Genomic DNA, 22,217 nt, shown 5'->3' on the forward strand with positions numbered 1-22,217 from the left:
TTTACAGTAACTTACAGATAACTGGCTGCCAGTAAGTTACCGTGAAAACAACAGGATTTATTTTACAGTGCAAATACAGCACAGAGGGTAGGCTACTGTACATGATGAGGCTATATGGAAAGAACAAGATAATCTTTATTTGTCAATTGGCAGCCAAACACAGATCATCAAGTCACCAGCATAAAATTAAGACCCTTGATAGTTGTTGGAAATGAGCATCAAGCTCATCACCGTGCACTTTCACCACCCCTGTTAACTTATTTCATATGTAGTCTTATAAACTGTGAAGGACCACACAGCATCGTGTGACTGCATATTTACTGCAACATGGTATCAATGGGATGGATGGAGTCAGGCACAGGAGTGTGAAGAAGGAATATGATTTATTCAGCCCAATAAGGTAGTCCACAGCAATGTGTAAACACAATCCCAGTGCGACTTAAATGCGTACTGGGAACTAGACATACACAGGTAAATATTCCCGGTGATAAAATAACAAAAATGCTCAACCGAGCTAGCGATACCTCCACAAAGTAAAAATAATACACAAAGACATGGGGGAGCAGATGGAATACTTATACAGACACTGTAGTTATGTTGCTGTGGTCAGTAGTTATGGTCAGTCGTTTGATGGGCAGTAGTCGTGGTCATTACTTGTGTTTAGTAGTTGTATGGTTGTGGTCAGTAGTTGTGGTCAGTAGTTGTGGTCAGTAGTTGTCAGAGTTGTGTGTTTGTGGTCAGTAGTTGTGGTAATTAGTTGTGGTTAGTTGGTGTCTGGTTGTAGTTAGTAGTTGTGGTCAGTAGTTGTGTGGTTGTGGTCAGTAGTTTCAGTCAGTAGATGTGGTCAGTAGTTAAGTGGTTGTTGTCAGAAGTTCTGGTCAGTAGTTCTAGTCAGTGGTTGTGTTCAGTATTTGTGGTCATTGGTTGTAGTCAGTCGTGGTAATTAGTTGTCTGGTTGTGTTCAGTAATTGTGGGCAGTATATTTAATCAGTAGTTTTGTGGCTGTGGTCAGTGTTTGTGGTGTTTAGTAGTTGTGTGGTCACTAGTTGTGTTGTTGCAGGCAGTAGTTGTGTGGTTTTGGTCAGTAGTTGTGGGCAGTAGTTGCAGTCAGTTGTGGTCGGTAGTTGTGAAGTTCAGTAGTTGTGTTCAGTAGTTATGGTCTGTATTTGTGTCGTTGTGGTTAGTAGTTTTTTTCAGTAGTTTTGTTGTCAGTAGTTCTGCGGTTGTGTTCAGTAGTTGTGTGATTTTAGTCAGTAATTGTGGTTAGTAGTTATGTGGTTGTGGTATGTAGTTGTGTGGTTCATTAGTTGTGTGGTTGTTGTAAGTAGTTGTGGTCAGTAGCTGTGGTCAGTAGTTGTGGTAATTGATAGTGGTCAGTAGTTGTGGACAGTAGTTGTAGTCAGTAGTTGTAGTAAGTCGTTGTTGTCAGTAGTTGTAGTCAGTAGTTGTCAGTAGGTTAGTTATTGTGTGGTTGTGGTCAGTAGTTGTGGTCAGTTATTGTGTGGTCAGTAGTTCTGTAGTTGTGGTCAGAAGTTTTGTGGTCAGTAGTTCTGTAGTTGTGGTCAGAAGTCTTGTGGTTGTGATCAGTAATTGTGGTAATTAGTTGTGTAGTAGTGGTCAGTAGGTATGGTCAGTGGTTGTGGTAGTTAATGTGTTCAGCAGTTGTGTGTTTGTGGTCAGTAGTTGTGGTCATTAGTTGTGTTTAGTAGCTGTGTGGTTGTCGTTAGTAGTTGTATGGTTTAGGTCAGTAGTTGTAGTCAGGAGTTGTGTGCAGTACTTGTGGTCAGTTGTTATGTTGTCAGAAGTTATGTGGTTCTGGTCAGTAGTTGTTGGTTATGGTAAGTAGTTGTGGACATTAGTTGTGATCAGTAGTTGTATGGTTATGGTCAGTGTTTGTGGTCAGCAGTTGTGGTGTTGAGTTGTGCTCAATAGATGTGGTCAGATGTTGAGGTCAGGAGTTGTGTTGTTGTGTAAGTAGTTGTGGAAAGTAGGTGTTGGGTTGTGGTCAGCAGTTGTGGTCAGGGTTTGTGTGTAGTAGTTTTGGTCAGTAGTTGTGTGGTCAGTAGTTGTGTGGTTAGTAATTGTATTCAGTAGTTGTGGTCAGTACTTGTGTGGTTAAGTTTTTGTGGTCAGCAGCTGTGTGATTGTGGTCAGTCATTGTGGTCAGTAGTTGAGTGGTTGTGGTCAGTCGTTTTGTGGTTGTGGTCAGTCGGTTAGGTCAGTCGTTGTGGTCAGTAGTTGTTGTCAGTAGTTGTGTGGTCAGTAATTGCGTGGTTGTGGTCCGTAGTTATGTGGTTGTGGTCAGTAGTTGTGTTCAGTAGTTATGTGGTTCATTAGTTGTATGGTCAATAGTTGTGGTCAGTAGTTTAGTGTTTAAGGGCTATTACTTGTTGTCAGTAGTTTTGGTCAGTAGTTGTGTGGTTGTGGTCATTAGTTGTGGTCAGTAGTTGTTAGGTTGTTTTTAGTAGTTGTGGTCAGGGCTTGTGTTCAGTAGTTGCGGTCAGTATTTTCTATCAGGAGTTTTGTGGTTGTAGTCAGTAGTTGTGGTCAGGAGTTGTGTTCAGTAGTTACGGTCAGTAGTTTTGGTCAGGAGTTATGGTCTGTACTTGTGGTCAGTAGTTGTGGTCAGTAGTTGTGTGGTAGTTGGTCAGTAATTGTGGTCATTTGTTGTGTGGTTGTGGTCAGTAGATGTGTTGTTCAGTAGGTGTATGACCACTAGTTCTGTGGTTGTGAGCAGTAGTTGTGTGTTTTTGGTCAGTAGTGTTTTTTAGTACTTTTGATCAGTGATTGTGGTCAGTAGTTGTGGTCAGTAGTTTTTAAGTTGCAGTCAGTAGTTGTAGTGAGTAGATTTGGTCTGTGGTTTTGGTCAGTAGTTGTGGTCAGTACTGGTAAGTAGTTGTGTGGTTGTGGTCAATAATTGTGGTCAGTATTTGTAGTCAGTAGTTGTTTGGCTGTGGTCAGTGTTTGTGTGGTTCAGTAGTTCTGTGGTCACTAGTTATGTGGTTGTGAGCAGTAGTTGTGTGGTTGTCGTTAGGGCTGTGGTGGTCACGAAATTTTGTCAGCCGATGATTGTCAAGCAAATAACTGTCGGTCTCACGGTAACTGACCGTTAATTAACATAAACACATTTAGCATCACCTGGCTTCCACACATAGCCTACAAGCAATTTTTAAAAAGTCTAATATATCCATGTAATATAGCCCACACCTTCACAATAAATCCTTTATTCATTTCAGACAGGTCTAAAGAAGCATGATGTGAAGAAAATGTAGTCTATTTCAGAAGAAAATAATAGCATATTCTGAGTTGTCCTTATATTTGGTCCTGATGTGGCTATGCCAAATGGTTGTGGGCTACACTAGTTCATTTAGCAGGAAAGATTGGCTTTTAATTCTGTGGCATTATTTTGTATTATTTTATAGTATGAAGAATGCAATTGAACAAAGCTGAATAAAATATAAATATTTTCTCAAAACGATTTGAGGGAGTGCGCACGTGGCTATTCTGTGTTGAGCGGTTAACAAAGAAATACATTAGGTTCTCCTATATGCTTAATTTAGAGTTATTAATGTAACTTTAGTTGTTCTACAAACATTGGGCTATATGTTTTGATTTTTAATACATTGTACATGAGACTCTAATGATGATTTGAAGAAAGTCGCTTGAACGCCATGAGCTCTGCTTTGTTTTTTGCGCAGGCTGTACACACTCCAATAGTCTCTCATTCACAATTTGACAAGCACTTGATAATGCCTCTAATATCATGGCGGAATCCCCTTTGTGGCCGTAATGTACCATAAAAGAATCCATGCCTTTTGCGGCCCGGAGTGCTGCATTGTGCCCTTCTCCCTGAGTGTGCTGCGCAATCCGAAGCGTCTCTCACTCACAAGGTTGTCCCTCATGTGATCTCGTCTTATTTATAGGCTACAAGTTAAGACAGACACATCGGGGACTCAACTGCGCGTCCTTATCCAATTCCGAGGTGCATATTGAATATATTGGAAGAACTGTCCACATTTACTTTTCGTCAGCCAACAAGATGTGTTGGCCTAACGAACAGCAAAAGCACTAGCCTATGTCAATCTACTATCCCCCTTAGTATAAAAGTCAACCTATTCTATTCTGTGCAATAAATACACATTTCAAACATAGTCTGTGACAGTTGTGGGATGCGATAGATCCCACATTAATACAACCACTAGCATTAAAAAACATTTTTTATGCAATGTGGCTGACGCAACAGATCAGAACATTTAGCTTAAAATGTTGATAAACTATTAGGCTATTTCTTCACATAATAAGCGCAGCAATGCGCACATGTTAGTAGACTATAAGCGTGAATGTTCCATTAGCAGAAAACACCATTATCAAAACTGACCGCAAATGCAATTATGCATGTAATGCTTTTATTTTAAAGGTGCATTTGTATGGTTGAACATTATCTTCCCCAATCTTGAAACTCACACACTGCTTATAAATGCCAGTTAGGCTCTACACCCCTTGTAAAGCGGATTAATGTGCTTAATTTTAAGAAGTTATTTGCCCACTTTAGTTATGATACAAACCTTATTAAAACATATAGGCCTATGGGCTAGGCTACATGAGTGTGCGACTATGATTTGAACAAGTCGCACAAAAATGTGTTTTGATTTGGAATGGACCATTATCATGCACCTGTATCGAAACAGGGGCAGCGGGAGAAAATACATGTCATCTATGCACTTAAATAGCGAATGGAGGATGGTTTATCTTCATGCCAGCCAGCTAGGCTATACTCCTGCTGTAAATATAAGCAATGTGCTTAATATTAGGAAAGTTGTGAAATGAATATGGTAGGCCTAGCCTATAGAAAGCTGATGGGATCCTCCTCTTTTTATTAGTGGCCATCACTCTGTTTTCTTTCGCAATTGCATAGCTTATATAAATGTTGCGCAACATGAGCTTATGGGCTCTCATGAAGTGTTTGATTAGATTTTCGAAGACATTTTCATTGATGTCAGAGTGATTAGAGGGACAATAGAGTGCTGAGTACCAGGCAGTTAGCAAGTTTGGTAGGTTACTAATGACCAGCAGCAGCATCAGAGCTTGGAGAAGCCTAATTACCGTGACTAAATGGTAATGTAAAATTTGACAGCCTTCATGACTCGTGACCGCCGGTGTGACGGTAATACGGTCACCACAACAGCCCTAGTTGTGGTCAGTATTTGTGCAGTTCAGTAGTTGTGTGGTCACTTGTTGTTTGGTTGTGGGCAGTAGTTGTGTGGTTGTGGTTAGTAGTTGTGGTCAGTAGTTATGGTCCGTAGTTGTTGTCAGTAGTTGAGTGATAGTGGTCAGTTTTTTGTAGTCTGTAGTTGTGTGGTTGTGTTCAGTAGTTGTGTGGTTCATTAGTTGTGTTGTCACTAGTTGTGTTGTCGTGGGCAGTAGGTGTGGTCAGTAGTTGTGGTCAATGATTGTGGTCAGTAGTTTTGGTTAGTAGTTGTGTGGTTCGGTAGGTGTGGTCAGTAGTTGTGGTCAATAATTGTGTTGTTGTGGTCAGTACTTTTGGTCAGGAGTTGTGGTCAGTAGTTGTGTGGTCAGTAGTTGTATGGTTGTGGTCAGTAGTTAGGTGCAGTCTTAGAAAACAACATTCTGGAAAGACCCAGAAATGGTTATATGCTTGCTTCGTGTATGGCACCCCTTAAGGTCCTATATAAAACCGAAATTGGTTCCATATAGAACCCTATATGGAAACCAAGGGTTCTATATGGAACACATTTTGGTTCAGAGAAGAAGAACCCCTTGGTTTCTGATCAAATAACCCTACAAAATAGTTCTATCTTGAACCTTTTTGGGTGCCATATGTGAAGCAAGCAATATAACCTTTTTGTTCTATCCAGAACAGAGTGTGGTTGCGGTTAGAGTCTAAACTACAGTGGTAAGTAGTTGTGTGGTTCAGTGGTCAGTAGTGGTCAGTATTTGCGGTAAATAGATGTGCGGTTCAGTAGTTTTTTGGTCACTAGTTGTATGGTCGTGGGCAGTAGTTGTGTGGTTGTGGACAGTAATTGTGGTCAGTAGTTGTGGTTAGTGATTGTGGTCAGTAGTTATGGTCAGTAGTTGTGGTCAGTAGTTGTGATCAATATGTGTAGTCAATAGTTGTCAGTAGTTGTAGTCAGTAGTTGTGTGGTTGTGGTCAGTAGATGTGTGGTTGTGGGCAGTAGTTGTGTGGTTGTGGTCAGTAGTTGTGGTCAGTAATTGTGTACTTCAGTAGTTGTTGTCAGTAGTTCTGTGGTTGGGGTCTGTAGTTTTGGTCATTAGTTGTAGTCAGTAATTGTGTGGTTCAGTAGTTGTGGTCAGTAGTTGTAGTCAGTAGTAGTGGTCAGTATTTGTAGTCAGCAGTTGTGAGGTTGTGGCCAATAGTTGTGTTGTTCACTAGTTGTGTGGTCACTAGTTGTATCGTTGTGGGCAGTAGTTTTGTGGGTGTGGTCAGTAGTGGTCGGTAGTTGTGGTCAGTAGTTTTGGTCAGTAGTGGTCACTAGTTGTGGTCAGTAGTTGTGTGGTTGTGGTCAGTAGTTATGGTCTGTAGTTGTTTTGTTGAGTAATGGCGCCGGAGGGGATGGCTGCCGTTTTATGGGCTCCTAACCAATTGTGCTATTTTGTGTGTTTTTTTGCGTTGTTTGTAATTTAGTTTGTACATAATGTTTCTGCCACCGTTTCTTATGACCGAAAAGAGCTTCTGGATATCAGAACAGCGAATACTGGAACTGGACGAAGATTTTATCTTTAACAAGTCGAACGCAAAGGATTTACTGCTGCTTCCGGACCAGGCCCAAATCCCCGTCATTCGCATGAAGAGGAGATGCCAATACAGGGGGCGCAGATCCGGGTGCCTTGTGTGAATTAGTCGGCGAGTGGGTAACCCACCTCTATCATCCGTCCTATTGGCCAACGTGCAATCATTGGAGAATAAACAGGATGAGCTCAGTTTAAGACTATCCTACCATGTCACATTAAAAACTGTAATATCTTATGTTTAACCGAGTCGTGGCTGAACGACGAAAGATAATATACAGTTGGCTGGGTTTTTAGTACATTTGCAAGACAGAACAGCTACCTCCGGTAAGATGAAGGGTGGTGGTATGTGTCTATTCATCAATAACAGCTGGTGCGCAAAATCTAATATTAAAGAAGTCTCAAGGTTTTGCTTACCTGAGGTAGAGTACCTCACGATAAGCTGTAGACCACAGTATTTACCAACAGAGTTTTCATCTATATTTTTAGTTGCTGTCTATTTACCACCACAAACCAATGCTGACACTAAGACCGCATTCAACGAACTGTATAAGGCCATAAGCAAACAAGAAAATGCTCATGCAGAGGCGGCGCTCCTAGTGACCGGGGACTTCAATGCAGGCAAACTTTAATCCGGTTTACCTAATTTGTACCAGCATGTCATATGTGCAACCAGAGGAAAAAAAACTGTAGACGACCTTTACTCCACACAAAGCTCTCCCTCGCCCTCCATTTGGCAAATCTGACCATAATTATATCATCCTGATTCCTGCTTACAAGCAAAAACTAAAGCAGGAAGTACCAGTGACTCCCTCAATACAGAAGTGATCCGATGACGCAAATGCTAAGCCACAGAACTGTTTTGCTAGCACAGACTGGAATATGTTCCGGGATTCAATCAACGACTTCATCAATAAGTGCATCAATGATGTCGTCCCTACAGTGATCGTAAATACATACCCCAACCAGAAGCTATGGATTACGGACGCTTATAAGATATCCCGCTATGCCCTCCGATGAACCATCAAACAGGCAAAGCATCAATACAGGACTAAGATTGAATCCTACTACACCGGCTCTGAAGCTCGTCGGATGTGACAAGGCTTGCAAACTATTACGGACTACAAAGAGAATTCCAGCCGCGAGCTGCCCAGTGACACAAGCCTACCAGACGAGCTAAATGACTTCTATGCGCGCTTCGAGGCAAGCAACACTGAAACATGCATGAGAGCACCAGCTGTTCCGGATGACTGTGTGATCACAGTCTCCGTAGCTGATGTGAGTAAGACCTTTAAACAGGTCAACATTCACATGGCCGCAGGGCCAGACGGATTAGCAGGACGTGTAATCAAATCAGTTAATACGCTGACCAACTGCCAAGTGTCTTCATTGACATTTTCAACCTGTCCCTGATCGAGTCTGGAATACCTACATGTTTCAAGCAGACCACCATAGTCCCTGTGCCCAAGAAATCCAAGTTAACCTGCCTCAATGACTACCGACCCGTAGCACTCACGTCTGTAGCGATGAAGTGCTTTGAAAGGCTGATCATGGCTCACATCAACACCATCATCCCAGAAACCCTAGACCCACTCCAATTCGATTACCGCCCCAACAGATGACGCAATCTCTATTACACTCCACACTGCCCTTTCCCACATGGACAAAATGAACACCTACGTGAGAATGCTGTTCATTGACTACAGCTCAGCGTTCAACACCGTAGTGCCCTCAAAGCTCATCACTAAGCTAAGGACCCTGGGACTAAACAACTCCCTCTGCAACTGGATACTGGTCTTCCTGACGGTCTGCCTCCAGGTGGTAAGGGTAGGCAACAACACATCTGCCACGCTGATCCTCAACACGGGGGACCCCTAAGAGGTGCATGCTTAACTTGGAGTTCTTAGTCCCCTCCTGTACTCCCTGTTCACCCACGACTGTGTGGCCAAACACGACTCCAACACAATCCTTAAGTTTTCAGACGACTCACCGGTGGTAGGCCTGATCACCGACAATGATGAGGCAGCCTATAGGGAGGAGGTTACAGACCTGGCAGTGTGGTGCCAGGACAATAACCTCTCCCTCAACGTGATCAAGACAAAGGAGCTGATCGTGGACAATAGGAAAAGGAGGGCCGAGCACGCCCCCATTCACATCAACGGGGCTGCAGTGGAGCAGGTAGTGTCTACGTCACCAACAAACTATCATGGTCCAAACACACCAAGACAGTTATGAAGAGGGCACAACAATGCCTATTCCCCCTCAGGAGACTGAAAAGATTTGGCATGGGTCCTCAGATCCTCAAAAAGTTATACAGCTGCATCATCGAGAGAATCCTGACTGGTTGCATCACTGCCTGGTATGGCAACTGCTCGCCATCTGACAGCAAGGCGCTACAAAGGGTAGTGCGTACGGCCCAGTACATCACTGGTGCCAAGCTTCCTGTCTAGATCCAAAAGGCTCCTTAACAGCTTCTACCCCCAAGCAATAAGACTTCTGAACAGTCAATCAAATGGCTACCCGGACTATCTGCATTAACCCCCCACCCCCCTTTTTTTACACTGCTGCTACTCACTGGTTATTATCTAGACATAGTCACTTTACCCCTACCTACATGTACATATTACCTAAATTACCTCGACTAACCTGTACCCACAGACATTGACTCGGTACTGGTACCCCCTGTATATAGCCTCGTTATTGTTATTTTATTTTATTACTTTTTTTTTCTTTAGTTTATTTAGTAAATATTTTCTTTAATGTTATTTTTCTTAAAACTGCATTGTTGGTAAGTAAGCATTTTACAGTAAGGTCTACTCCTGATGTATTCAGCGAATGTGACAAATATAATTTGATTTGATTTCTTGTGGTCAGTAGTTGTGGTCAGCAGTTGTGTGGTTGTGATCAGTAGTTGTGTGGATGTGGTCAGTAATTGTGGTCTGTAGGGGGGTGCTAAACTGACATATGTGATTGTTTTAAGATTGTCATATTATGGATCATTTACTGTGAGGGAAAAAAGTATTTGATCCCCTGCTGATTTTGTACGTTTGCCCACTGACAAAGAAATTATCAGTCTATAATTTTAATGGTAGGTTTATTTGAACAGTGAGAGACAGAATAACAACAAAAAAATCCAGAAAAACGCATGTCAAAAATGTTATAAATTGATTTGCATTTTAATGAGGGAAATAAGTATTTGACCCCCTCTCAATCAGGAAGATTTCTGGCTCCCAGGTGTCTTTTATACAGGTAACGAGCTGAGATTAGGAGCACACTCTTAAAGGGAGTGCTCCTAATCTCAGCTTGTTACCTGTATAAAAGACAACTGTCCACAGACGCAATCAATCAATCAGATTCCAAACTCTCCACCATGGCCAAGACCAAAGAGCTCTCCCAGGATGTCAGGGACAAGATTGTAGACCTACACAAGGCTGGAATGGGCTACAAGACCATCGCCAAGCAGCTTGGTGAGAAGGTGACAACAGTTGGTGCGATTATTTGCAAATGGAAGAAACACAAAATAACTGTCAATCTCCCTCGGCCTGGGGCTCCATGCAAGATCTCACCTCGTGGAGTTGCAATGATTATGAGAACGGTGAGGAATCAGCGCAGAACTACACGGGAGGATCTTGTCAATGATTTCAAGGCAGCTGGGACCATAGTCACCAAGAAAACAATTGGTAACACACTACGCCGTCAAGGACTGAAATCCTGCAGCGCCCGCAAGGTCCCCCTGCTCAAGAAAGCACATATACAGGCCCGTCTGAAGTTTGCCAATGAACATCTGAATAATTCAGAGGAGAACTGGGTGAAAGTGTTGTGGTCAGATGAGACCTCTTGGCATCAACTCAACTCACCATGTTTGGAGGAGGAGGAATGCTGCCTATGACCCCAAGAACACCATCCCCACCGTCAAACATGGAGGTGGAAACATTATGCTTTGGGGGTGTTTTTCTGCTAAGGGGACAGGACAACTTCACCGCATCAAAGGGACGATGGACGGGGCCATGTACCGTCAAATCTTGGGTGAGAACCTCCTTCCCTCAGCCAGGGCATTGAAAATGGGTCGTGGATGGGTATTCCAGCATGACAATGACTCAAAACACGGCCAAGGCAACAAAGGAGTGGCACAAGAAGAAGCACATTAAGGTCCTGGAGTGGCCTAGCCAGTCTCCAGACCTTAATCCCATAGAAAATCTGTGGAGGGAGCTGAAGGTTCGAGTTGGAATAGTCTTCATTTCTCAGAACAAGAATAGACTGACGAGTTTCAGAAGAAAGTTCTTTGTTTCTGGCCATTTTGATGCTGTAATCGAACCCACAATTGCTGATGCTCCAGATACTCAACTAGTCTCAAGAAGGCCAGTTTTATTGCTTCTTTAATCAGTGCAACAGTTTTCAGCTGTGCTAACATAATTGCAAAAGGGTTTGCTAATGATCAATTAGCCTTTTAAAATGATAAACTTGGATTAGCAAACACAACGTGCCATTGGAACACAGGACTGATGGTTGCTGAAAATGGGCCTCTGTACGCCTATGAAGATATTCCATAAAAAACAGCTGTTTCCAGCTACAATACCCATTCACAACATTAACAATGTCTACACTGTATTTCTGATCAATTTGATGTTATTTTAAACTTGACCCCAAACTTTTGAATGGTAGTGTATATATTTTATTTTTATAAAATATTGATTTTGTCCTTTACTACTAAAACCCATAGAAACGCATTGAACAACATATTTATTAATAGCAAAAAAAAAATCATAAGAAACACGTTTTTGAAGTGTCTGTCATAAATCTAGGAGAAATAAAAATACTTTTTACACATATTTGACCCCTTTTTTGGGTAGGAACAAACTACCTTCATACTTCCATTAGTTTTTTTTAAACCAGTAACGGTTACATTTAGACTAGTCCCGTGACACTTGTGGGGCTCCTAGAGCAAAACGGAGAACACCTCTCCCCTTTCCATGGTGGACATAATAGTTTATCTCTAGCATAAACTGACGGATTTTGATGGGAATTGATTCCATATAGTACCTTATGTGTGTGTGGTTGTGGTCACAGTGTAAACTACAGTTGTTGCGTGTGAAAACTGAATGAAAGGCGATGAGAAGTTATCGGGTGAAATATGAAATGAGTGAATGGAGACAGCTTCGGTCGATCCAATCAGAGCAGCAGGATCAACGTACAGCCCGCCCTTCTCTAGGTCGTCCAGACTGGGAAGCATTCGGAATCTTAGCTCTAGCTGTTCGGTCCGAAACAAATCATGGGAATTTGTCGAGCAATGAAGACGTTGTCTCCCTCCGAGGCACATGTTGCTAGGCAACAGTTTCCTTGGCAACCCTGCTCCCTCCATGGCTAAAGGCAGTGTGAGAAACATGGTAACAAACGTTTTTGCCATGAAACTGAATAAATACTGCACTTTCACCCACACAAATGTTGAGGATATGCCACGAAAGTGGATGGATGACAAAAAGAAGCACAAAAAGCTTAATAGTTGAAAAAGTAGAAAAGACATCAAAAAGTTGTATACAAGATTTTTTATGCGGACCGTCTACTCATATTAAAGTTTGAATTACGTTTCTAGCTTAAATTGTGTAAGAGGAGTAGCGTGCCAAATAATAGTAATAACTATAAGTTAGATGTATGTTGAAGATTTAAAGTGGGGACTCTTGCTAATTGACATACATGAAGTATGCTTCTAGAAAACATTTTGGGTTGAACACGGCTAAGATATCACCCAAATGACAGCCTTAGTGGAATACAAAACCAATGAAGACTTTAGGCTGAGAGAAACAAAATCCCTTAAAAAATTTTTTAGAATGGATTGAATATTTGGAGATGAAAAATGGTCCATTGTGGAGAATGTATAGGTGGGAAGCTAGACTACATGACCAAAAGTATGTGGACACCTGCTCGTTGAACATCTCATTCCAAAATCATGGGCATTGATATGGAGTGTGTCCCCCCTTTGCTGTCCCCCCTTTGCAGCCTCCACTCTTCTGGGAAGGCTTTCGATTAGATGTTGGAACATTGCTGCGGGGACATGCTTCCATTCAGCCACAAGAGCATTAGTGAGGTCGGGCACTGATGTTGGGCGATTAAGCTCGCCGTCGGCATTCCAATTCATCCCAAAGGTGTTCGATGGGGTTGAGGTCAGGGCTCTGTGCAGGCCAGTCAAGTTTTTCCACACCGATCTTCGACAAACCATTTCTGTATGGACCTTGTTTTGTGTAAGGGGGCATTGCCATGCTGAAACAGGAAATGGCCTTCCCCAAACTGTTGCCACAAATCTTGGAAGCACAGAATCGTCTAGAATGTCATTGTATGCTGTAGCATTAAGATTTCCCTTCACTGGAACTAAGGGGCCTTGCCTGAACCATTAAAAACAGCCCCAGACCATTATTCCTCCTCCACCAAACATTACAGTTGCCACTATGCATTGGGGCAGTTCTCTTGCCATCTGCCAAACCCAGATTCGTCTGTCGGACTGCCAGATGGTGAAGCGTGATTCATCACTCCAGAGAACACATTTCCACTGCTCCAATGGCGGCGAGCATTACACCACTCCAGCCAACACTTGGCATTGCGCATGGTGATCTTAGGCTTGTGTGTGGTTGCTCAGCCATGGAAACCCATTTCATGAAGCTCCCGACGAACAGTTATTGTGCTGACGTTGCTTCCAGAGGCAACTTGGAACTCGGTAGTGAGTGTTGCAACCGAAGAAGATGATTTTTACGCACTACGCGCTTCAGCAGTCGACAGTCCCATTCTGTGAGCTTGTGTGGCCTACCACTTCGCGGCTGAGCCGTTGTTGCTCCGACACGTTTCTACTTCACAATAACAGCACTTATAGTTGACCACTCTAGCCGGGCAGAAATTAGACGAACTGACTTGTTGGAAAGGTAGCATCTTATGACGGTGCCACGTTGAAAGTCACTGAGCTCTTCAGTAGGGCCATTCTACTGCCAATGTTTGTCTATGGAGATTGCATGGCTGTGTGCTAGATTTTATAAACCTGTCAGCAACGGTGTGACTGAAATAGCCGATTCCACTAATTTAATGGGGTGTCCACATACTTTTGTATATATAGTGTAATTAGAAGAGAATTGGCACCGGAGAAATACTGTCAACTTTATAGATTTATGTGTGTCCTTTTTGTACAGTGATGTATATTTATTTAACTTGCTGTAAATACAACATTTTCTGATTCATCTATCTGTGAATTGTCTGAATAAAGGTTATTTGTTAACCTAGGGACAGCTGTGAATTGCTGTTGATTTAATTATAATTGAATTCCCCTCGTTTTGCCGTTAACACCCATCTTTTTGCACATGGCATTAGGCTATAAGCGCAAATGTTCCATTAGCGGAAAACACCATTATCAAAAGTGACCACAAATGCAATTATGCATGTAATGCTTTTATTATTAAGGTGCATTTTTATGGTGAAAATTATCTTCCCCAAACTTGAAACTCACGCGCTATTTATGTATGCTAGTTAGGCTCTATACCCCTTGTAAAGCGGATTAATGTGCTTAATTTTAAGAAGTTATTTGGCAAACTTTAGTTGTGATACAAACCTTATTAAAACAGATAGGCCTATGGGCTAGGCTACATGAGGTGTGCGACTATGATTCGAAAAAGTCGCAAAAAAAAAGTCTTTGTTTCTTATGCTGGGCATCATTCACAAGTGATAATATATAATTCACAAGTGATAGGCTAATATTGTCACCCATCAGATTATTCTTGATTTAATCTAAATAATATATGTGTGACATTTGTTTTGATTTAGAATGGACCATTATCATGCACCTGTATCGAAACAGGGGCAGCTGGAAAAAATACATACATTTACGTCATTTAGCAGACGCTCTTATCCAGAGCGACTTACAGTTAGTGAATACATCTTTTTTTTATACTGGCCCCCCGTGGGAATCAAACCCACAACCCTGGCGTTGCAAACGCCATGCTCTATCAACTGAGCTACATCCCTGCCGGCCATTCCCTCCCCTACCCTGGACGACGCTGGGCCAATTGTGCGCCGCCCATGAGTCTCCCGGTCGCGGCCGGCTGCGACAGAGCCTGGATTCGAACCAGGATCTCTAGTGGCACAGTTAACACTGCGATACAGTGCCTTAGACCACTGCGCCACTCAGGAGACATGTCATCGATGCACTTAAATATTGAATGGAGGTCGTTTTTCCCTTGGTTCATTTTCATGCCAGCCAGGTAGGCTTAATATTAGGAAAGTTGTGAAATAAATATAGTAGGCCTACCTATAGAAAGCTGATGGGATCATCTTCTTTTTAGTAGAGGCCATCACTCTGTTTTCTTGCGCAATTGCATAGCTTATAGAAATAATAATATGCCATTTACAGACGCTTTTGTCCAAAGCGACTTACAGTCATGTGTGCATACATTTTTACGTATGGGTGGTTCCAGGGATCGAACCCACTACCCTGGCATTACAAGCGCCATGCTCTACCAATTGAGCTAATGTTGCGCAACATGAGCTCATGGGCTCTTCTGAAGTGTTCAATTAGATTTTCGATACATTTGCATTGATGTCAGAGTGATTAGAGGGACAATAGAGTGCTGAGTACCAGGCAATTAGGAAGTTTGGTAGGCTACTAATGACCAGCAGCAGCATCAGAGCTTGGAGAAGCCTAATTACCATGACTAAACGGTCACATAGAATTTGACTGCCTTCATGATAATAATAATAATAATATGCCATTTAGCAGACGCTTTTATCCAAAGCGACTTACAGTCATGCGTGCATACATTTTTTGTGTGTATGGGTGGTCCCGGGGATCGAACCCACTACCTTGGCGTTACAAGCGCCGTGCTCTACCAGCTGAGCTACAGAGGACCACATGACTCGTGACTGCTGGTGTGGCGGTAATACGGTCACCGCCACAGCCCTAGTGTCAAGTTGGCTGAATGTCCTTTGGGTGGTGGACCATTCTTGATAGACACGGGAAACTGTTGAGCATGAACAACCCAGCAGTGGTGCGCCTGGCACCTGTTCAAAGGCACTTAAATAATTTGTCTTGCCCATTCACCCTCTGAATGGCACAAATACACAATCCATATCTCAATTGTCTCAAGGCTCTCCTCCCCTTCATCTAAACTCATTGAAGTGGATTTAATAAGTGACATCAAAAAGGGATCATAGCTTTCACTTGGATTCGTCTGGTCATTCTATGGAAAGATCCGGTGAACATACTGTTTAGTACATTCAGTGTACATGGTCTGTACATGTGTGAGTTAGTATTGGAGAGTGCCAGTGTGTGAGAGAGTGCATTATTTCCGTTATGTGTCCCTCAGAGCAAATTAGCGTTTGCAACGTTCCGAGCCCAATCTTCCAGAATGTCTCTGACAAGATTAACGTAGTTCAGGCAAAATGTTAGCATCCTAAATGTTGCGTACAAAATGTGTCGTCCTCCGTCTTTACATTAAACAATTTTTAAAACTCCATAATGTGCTAGCTTTTCAGAGGGGGAGGGCGGAGGGCACACGGCTGACCCGAAAGGCTTCGCATTTGGCGAAGAGTGGGCACCGGCCGACCCATTACCACACAGGCAACGATGGAAACCCTTTGTATTGTTAGATCATCCAGAGACATTAATTGCAGATGGCTGCCACGAACCTTGGAGCGCCATAGCGGTGCACCTTTTGTGTTCTGTCACACATCACAAGGCTGGGAGAGCACAGATGGGAAAACAGCCAGGTCAGTTATCAGAACACGAGCAGAGGGAGAAGGCCTTTAATGTCATCCACATACAGTGAGGGAAAAAAGTATTTGATCCCCTAATGATTTTGTATGTTTGCCCACTGACAAAGAAATGATCAGTCTATAATTTTAATGGTAGGTTTATTTGAACAGTGAGAGACAGAACAACAACAAAAAAATCCAGAAAAATGCATGTCATACATTTTATAAATTGATTTTCATTTTAATGAGGGAAATAAGTATTTGAACCCTCTGCAAAACATGACTTAGTACTTGGTGGCAAAACCCTTGTTGGCAATCACAGAGGTCAGACATTTCTTGTACTTGGCCACCAGGTTTGCACACATCTCAGGAGGGATTTTGTTCCACTCCTCTTTGCAGATCTTCTCCAAGTCATTAAGGTTTCGAGGCTGACGTTTGGCAACTCGAACCTTCAGCTCCCTCCACAGATTTTCTATGGGATTAAGGTCTGGAGACAGGCTAGGCTACTCCAGGATCTTAATGTGCTTCTTCTTGAGCCACTCCTTTGTTGCCTTGGCTGTGTGTTTTGGGTCATTGTCATGCTGGAATACCCATCCACTACCCATTTTCAATGCCCTGGCTGAGGGAAGGAGGTTCTCACCCAAGATTTGACAGTACATGGCCCCGTCCATCGTCCCTTTGATGCTGTGAAGTTGTCCTGTCCCCTTAGCAGAAAAACACCCCCAAAGCATAATGTTTCCACCTCCATGTTTGACGGTGGGGATGGTGTTCTTGGGGTCATAGGCAGCATTCCTCCTCCTCCAAACATGGCGAGTTGAGTTGATGTCAAAGAGCTCGATTTTGGTCTCAGCTGACCACAACACTTTCACCCAGTTCTCCTTTGAATCATTCAGATGTTCATTGTCAAACTTCAGACGGCCCTGTATATGTGCTTTCTTGAGCAGGGGGACCTTGCGAGCGCTGCAGGATGTCAGTCCTTCACGGCGTAGTGTGTTACCAATTGTTTTCTTGGTGACTATGGTCCCAGCTGCCTTGAGATCATTGACAAGATCCTCCCATGTAGTTCGGTGCTGATTCCTCACCATTCTCATGATCATTGCAACTCCACGAGGTGAGATCTTGTTTGGAGCCCCAGGCCGAGGGAGATTGACAGTTATTTTGTGTTTCTTCCATTTGCAAATAATCGCACCAACTGTTGTCACCTTCTCACCAAGCTGCTTGGCGATGGTCTTGTAGCCCATTCCAGCCTTGTGTAGGTCTACAATCTTGTCCCTGACATCCTTGGAGAGCTCTTTGGTCTTGGCCATGGTGGAGAGTTTGGAATCTGATTGATTGATTGCTTCTGTGGACAGGTGTCTTTTATACAGGTAACAAACTGAGATTAGGAGCACTCCCTTTAAGAGTGTGCTCCAAATCTCAGCTCGTTACCTGTATAAATGACACCTTGGAGCCAGAAATCTTTCTGATTGAGAGGGGGTCAAATACTTATTTCCCTCATTAAAATGCAAATCAATTTAGAACATTTTTTACATGCGTTTTTCTGGATTTTTGTTGTTGTTATTCTGTCTCTCACTGTTCAAATAAACCTACCATTAAAATTATAGACTGATCATTTCTTTGTCAGTGGGCATACGTACAAAATCAGCAGGGGATCAAATACTTTTTTCCCTCACTTTTTTTGTTTCACCCGTGAGTGAGAATGCTGTACCAATTTAACTCCTATGTGGTTATAGTGCCCCATCAATATAAAATGTATAGGGGACAGATTGGAGTGGCAGCTAGTCTTAAACCTTAAATGGTTGTGCATTTTGCCCTGTCCTTTTTTTTCCTTATGCCCTGTAGTTGCTGGCAGTTTGGAAACCTTGCACTCTAGAAGTGCAAGTGATGTGTAACACCAAATATTCATTAATATGGTGTAATGTGATAATACTCTACCTAGCAATCAACCTGCTTGCACCAATCCCTTGTAACTACAGTAAAATACTGTAAAAAAAAATAAAAATAATAATCCCCTCAATGAATTTCATTCATCCATTCATTCTTTCCGATTACGGTAGCATTTACTTTTTTTTTTACAGTATAATACAGTACAGTTTACGATATTTGTTCTGGTAAATGTATGTCTATCTGTAGATAGTATTATAGCGCTCTATTGCTCTACTCTGAATAGAACTTGGGTACTGTAGCTTTAAATCAGCTAGCTTCCTGTTCAGAGCTCATTCCCATTACAAGCAATCTGAAGAACGGCAACATACAGATGAGCTTCATCTTTCTTACTTACTTACTAGGCCTTGGATAAAGATAAGTATTTAAAAATATATATATATCTCACTAAAGATTCAAAACAATACTCCTTCCTCAAAAGTCTTTATTGGGAGTTGTAAGCTGTCTGCCAAGCTTTATACTTACACATATCGTGAGAGCAGAACAGTAAAAAGACTGACTATAAAGAGGGCCCAGCCAAAGGAAGAGTGGATCCCTTCTACATGTTGCCATCCAGCCTCTTCAGCCATCAGACTCTACAGAGAGGTATCCCGGCTCATTATGCAACAACCAGGGGATCAAGGTAACACACCAGACATCCTTCAGCATCCAGACGCAGAGGACAGCACATTCAACATGCTGGGGACCAAGTCACTGTGCTCAAGCTCTAGAGACTCTAATAAATCTGATCTGACATTAGCCAGATCTAAGCACAATAGTTCTAGACATTCGAGACACTCTAACCTGTCATCAGCTAGTACTGCAGCCACCAGGACTTGTGCAAAAGCAGAGGCTGCACGTGCACTGACTTCCTATGCAATATGGGAAGCTGACATGACAAGAGAACAAGGCTGCATAGAAGAAGAGCATCATAGGGTTACAGCTGAAGTAGCTAGAAGAAAAGCTTAAGTAAAGGCACACTTACATATTCTCAAGCAGGAGAAAGCTACCACAGCAGCCATAGCTGCGGTTCTCGAAGCGGCTGCCAATCATGAAAACAGATAGCTACGCCGTCTGATAGAAACCCAGATGACACCTCTCAGCGCAACTCAATGCACCTGTGAGTATGTACAGTCACACGCAACCATGTACACTGCTCAACCACCTTGTGACACAAAGCCATAGAGACTATCGAAGGTCCAGTTAGCAGCGGTCAACATTGATACAGCCAGAAGCTTCAATACAGAACCAGACCTCCGATGTGAAAAGTCAAGAAGAGACCTACCTGTCAGTCCCACAGGAAACCAGAAGAACCATGACATAAACTCTCCACTTCAGAACACCATTATAGGCTACATAGGAGAGATTATCATTGTAGGGGAACAATCACATAACAAGAGAGGGTCCAACCAAGCCCACCTGCTGTCTCGCCATCCACAGTCAAACACTGTGGCTGCCCCCAGAGAAGATTCACCTAGACAGGACTCACCCGATACGTCAGGAGCTACAGATGTAACCAAGTACCTGATACGTCGTGAAATGGGGAATTCTGGCCTTCTGAAGTTTGATGACCACCCAGAAAACTATTGGGCCTGGAAATCATCCTTTCTTAGCAGTACCCAAAACTTAAATCTGACAGCCAGAGAAGAACTGGACCTACTCTCCCAATGGCTCGGGCCCGAGTCATCTGAGCAGGCCAAGAGAATCAGATCGGTGCATGTCCACAACACAGGGCTCACAATGGTATGGCAGAGACTTGAAGACTGCTATGGTTCAACTGAAGTAATCAACAACGCACTTCTGAAGAAAATTGAAGATATTCCTAGGATAGCAAACAAATACAACCAAAAGTTGAGAGAGCTTAGGGACATGATTCTAGAGCTGGAGGCAGCTAAAGCTGGTGGACACCTGACAGGTCTCTCGTATCTGGACACAGCTCGCAGTCAATCATATCATAAAGAATCTTCCCTACAGCCTACAAGAAAGATTGATCTCGCAAGCGTAAAAATACAAGGAAGATCATCGGGTTGCATTCCCAACTTTTTCCTTCTTTGCCAAGTTCATCCTAAACCAAACGAAGATACGCAACGATCCAAGCTTCGCCTTCTTGAACACAGGAGGCTCCAGCTCCAGTAAGACTGATAAACCACCTGCGAAGGACAACAAAGAACACAGAACACCAGTGTTCGTAAGGAAGACAAAAGTCTAATCTGAGTCTGAAGGCAACCAGGCTAGTCCATCAGGGAAGGAAGTTGAGGACCCAGAAAAAACAGTGTCCGCTGCACAGCCAGCTTCAACCGCTGAGAAAATGCTGCAGCTTCAGGAGCAAAACACTAGATGAGCGTTAGTTTTATCTCAAGGACAACCACATTTGTTACATACAGTGGGGGAAAAAAGTATTTAGTCAGCCACCAATTGTGCAATTCTCCCACTTAAAAAGATGAGAGGCCTGTAATTTTCATCATAGGTACACGTCAACTATGACAGACAAAATGAGAAAAAAATATCCAGAAAATCACATTGTAGGATTTTTAATGAATTTATTTGCAAATTATGTTGGAAAATAAGTATTTGGTCAATAACAAAAGTTTCTCAATACTTTGTTATATACCCTTTGTTGGCAATGACACAGGTCAAACGTTTTCTGTAAGTCTTCACAAGGTTTTCACACACTGTTGCTGGTATTTTGGCCCATTCCTCCATGCAGATCTCCTCTAGAGCAGTGATGTTTTGGGGCTGTCGCTGGGCAACACAGACTTTCAACTCCCTCCAAAGATTTTCTATGGGGTTGAGATCTGGAGACTGGCAAGGCCACTCCAGGACCTTGAAATGCTTCTTACGAAGCCACTCCTTCGTTGCCCGGGCGGTGTGTTTGGGATCATTGTCATGCTGAAAGACCCAGCCACGTTTAATCTTTAATGCCCTTGCTGATGGAAGGAGGTTTTCACTCAAAATCTCACGATACATGGCCCCATTCATTCTTTCCTTTACACGGATCAGTCGCCCTGGTCCCTTTGCAGAAAAACAGCCCCAAAGCATGATGTTTCCACCCCCATGCTTCACAGTAGGTATGGTGTTCTTTGGATGCAACTCAGCATTCTTTGTCCTCCAAACACGACGAGTTGAGTTTTTACCAAAAAGTTCTATTTTGGTTTCATCTGACCATATGACATTCTCCCAATCCTCTTCTGGCTCATCCAAATGCACTCTAGCAAACTTCAGACGGGCCTGGACATGTACTGGCTTAAGCAGGGGGACACATCTGGCACTGCAGGATTTGAGTCCCTGGCGGCGTAGTGTGTTACTGATGGTAGGCTTTGTTACTTTGGTCCCAGCTCTCTGCAGGTCATTCACTAGGTCCCCCCGTGTGGTTCTGGGATTTTTGCACATCGTTCTTGTGATCATTTTGACCCCACGGGGTGAGATCTTGCGTGGAGCCCCAGATCGAGGGAGATTATCAGTGGTCTTGTATGTCTTCCATTTCCTAATAATTGCTCCCACAGTTGATTTCTTCAAACCAAGCTGCTTACCTATTGCAGATTCAGTCTTCCCAGCCTGGTGCAGGTCTACAATTTTGTTTCTGGTGTCCTTTGACAGCTCTTTGGTCTTGGCCATAGTGGAGTTTGGAGTGTGACTGTTTGAGGTTGTGGACAGGTGTCTTTTATACTGATAACAAGTTCAAACAGGTGCCATTAATACAGGTAATGAGTGGAGGACAGAGGAGCCTCTTAAAGAATAAGTTACAGGTCTGTGAGGGCCAGAAATCTTGCTTGTTTGTAGGTGACCAAATACTTATTTTCCAC

General features: G+C 42.9%; 1 protein-coding gene across 1 annotated transcript in view; it reads left to right on the plus strand.

Annotated features, from left to right (window-relative positions):
* Positions 1-22,217, plus strand: part of LOC311131781 (pro-neuregulin-3, membrane-bound isoform-like) — a gene marked incomplete at both ends in the record, with an annotated part of 453,127 nt that overhangs the window by 265,091 nt on the left and 165,819 nt on the right. The gene's annotated exons all lie outside the window — the stretch shown is intronic.

Source organism: Coregonus lavaretus, assembly GCF_964263955.1.
Source record: "Coregonus lavaretus genome assembly, chromosome: 1".
In the NCBI taxonomy this organism is placed as follows: domain Eukaryota; kingdom Metazoa; phylum Chordata; class Actinopteri; order Salmoniformes; family Salmonidae; genus Coregonus; species Coregonus lavaretus.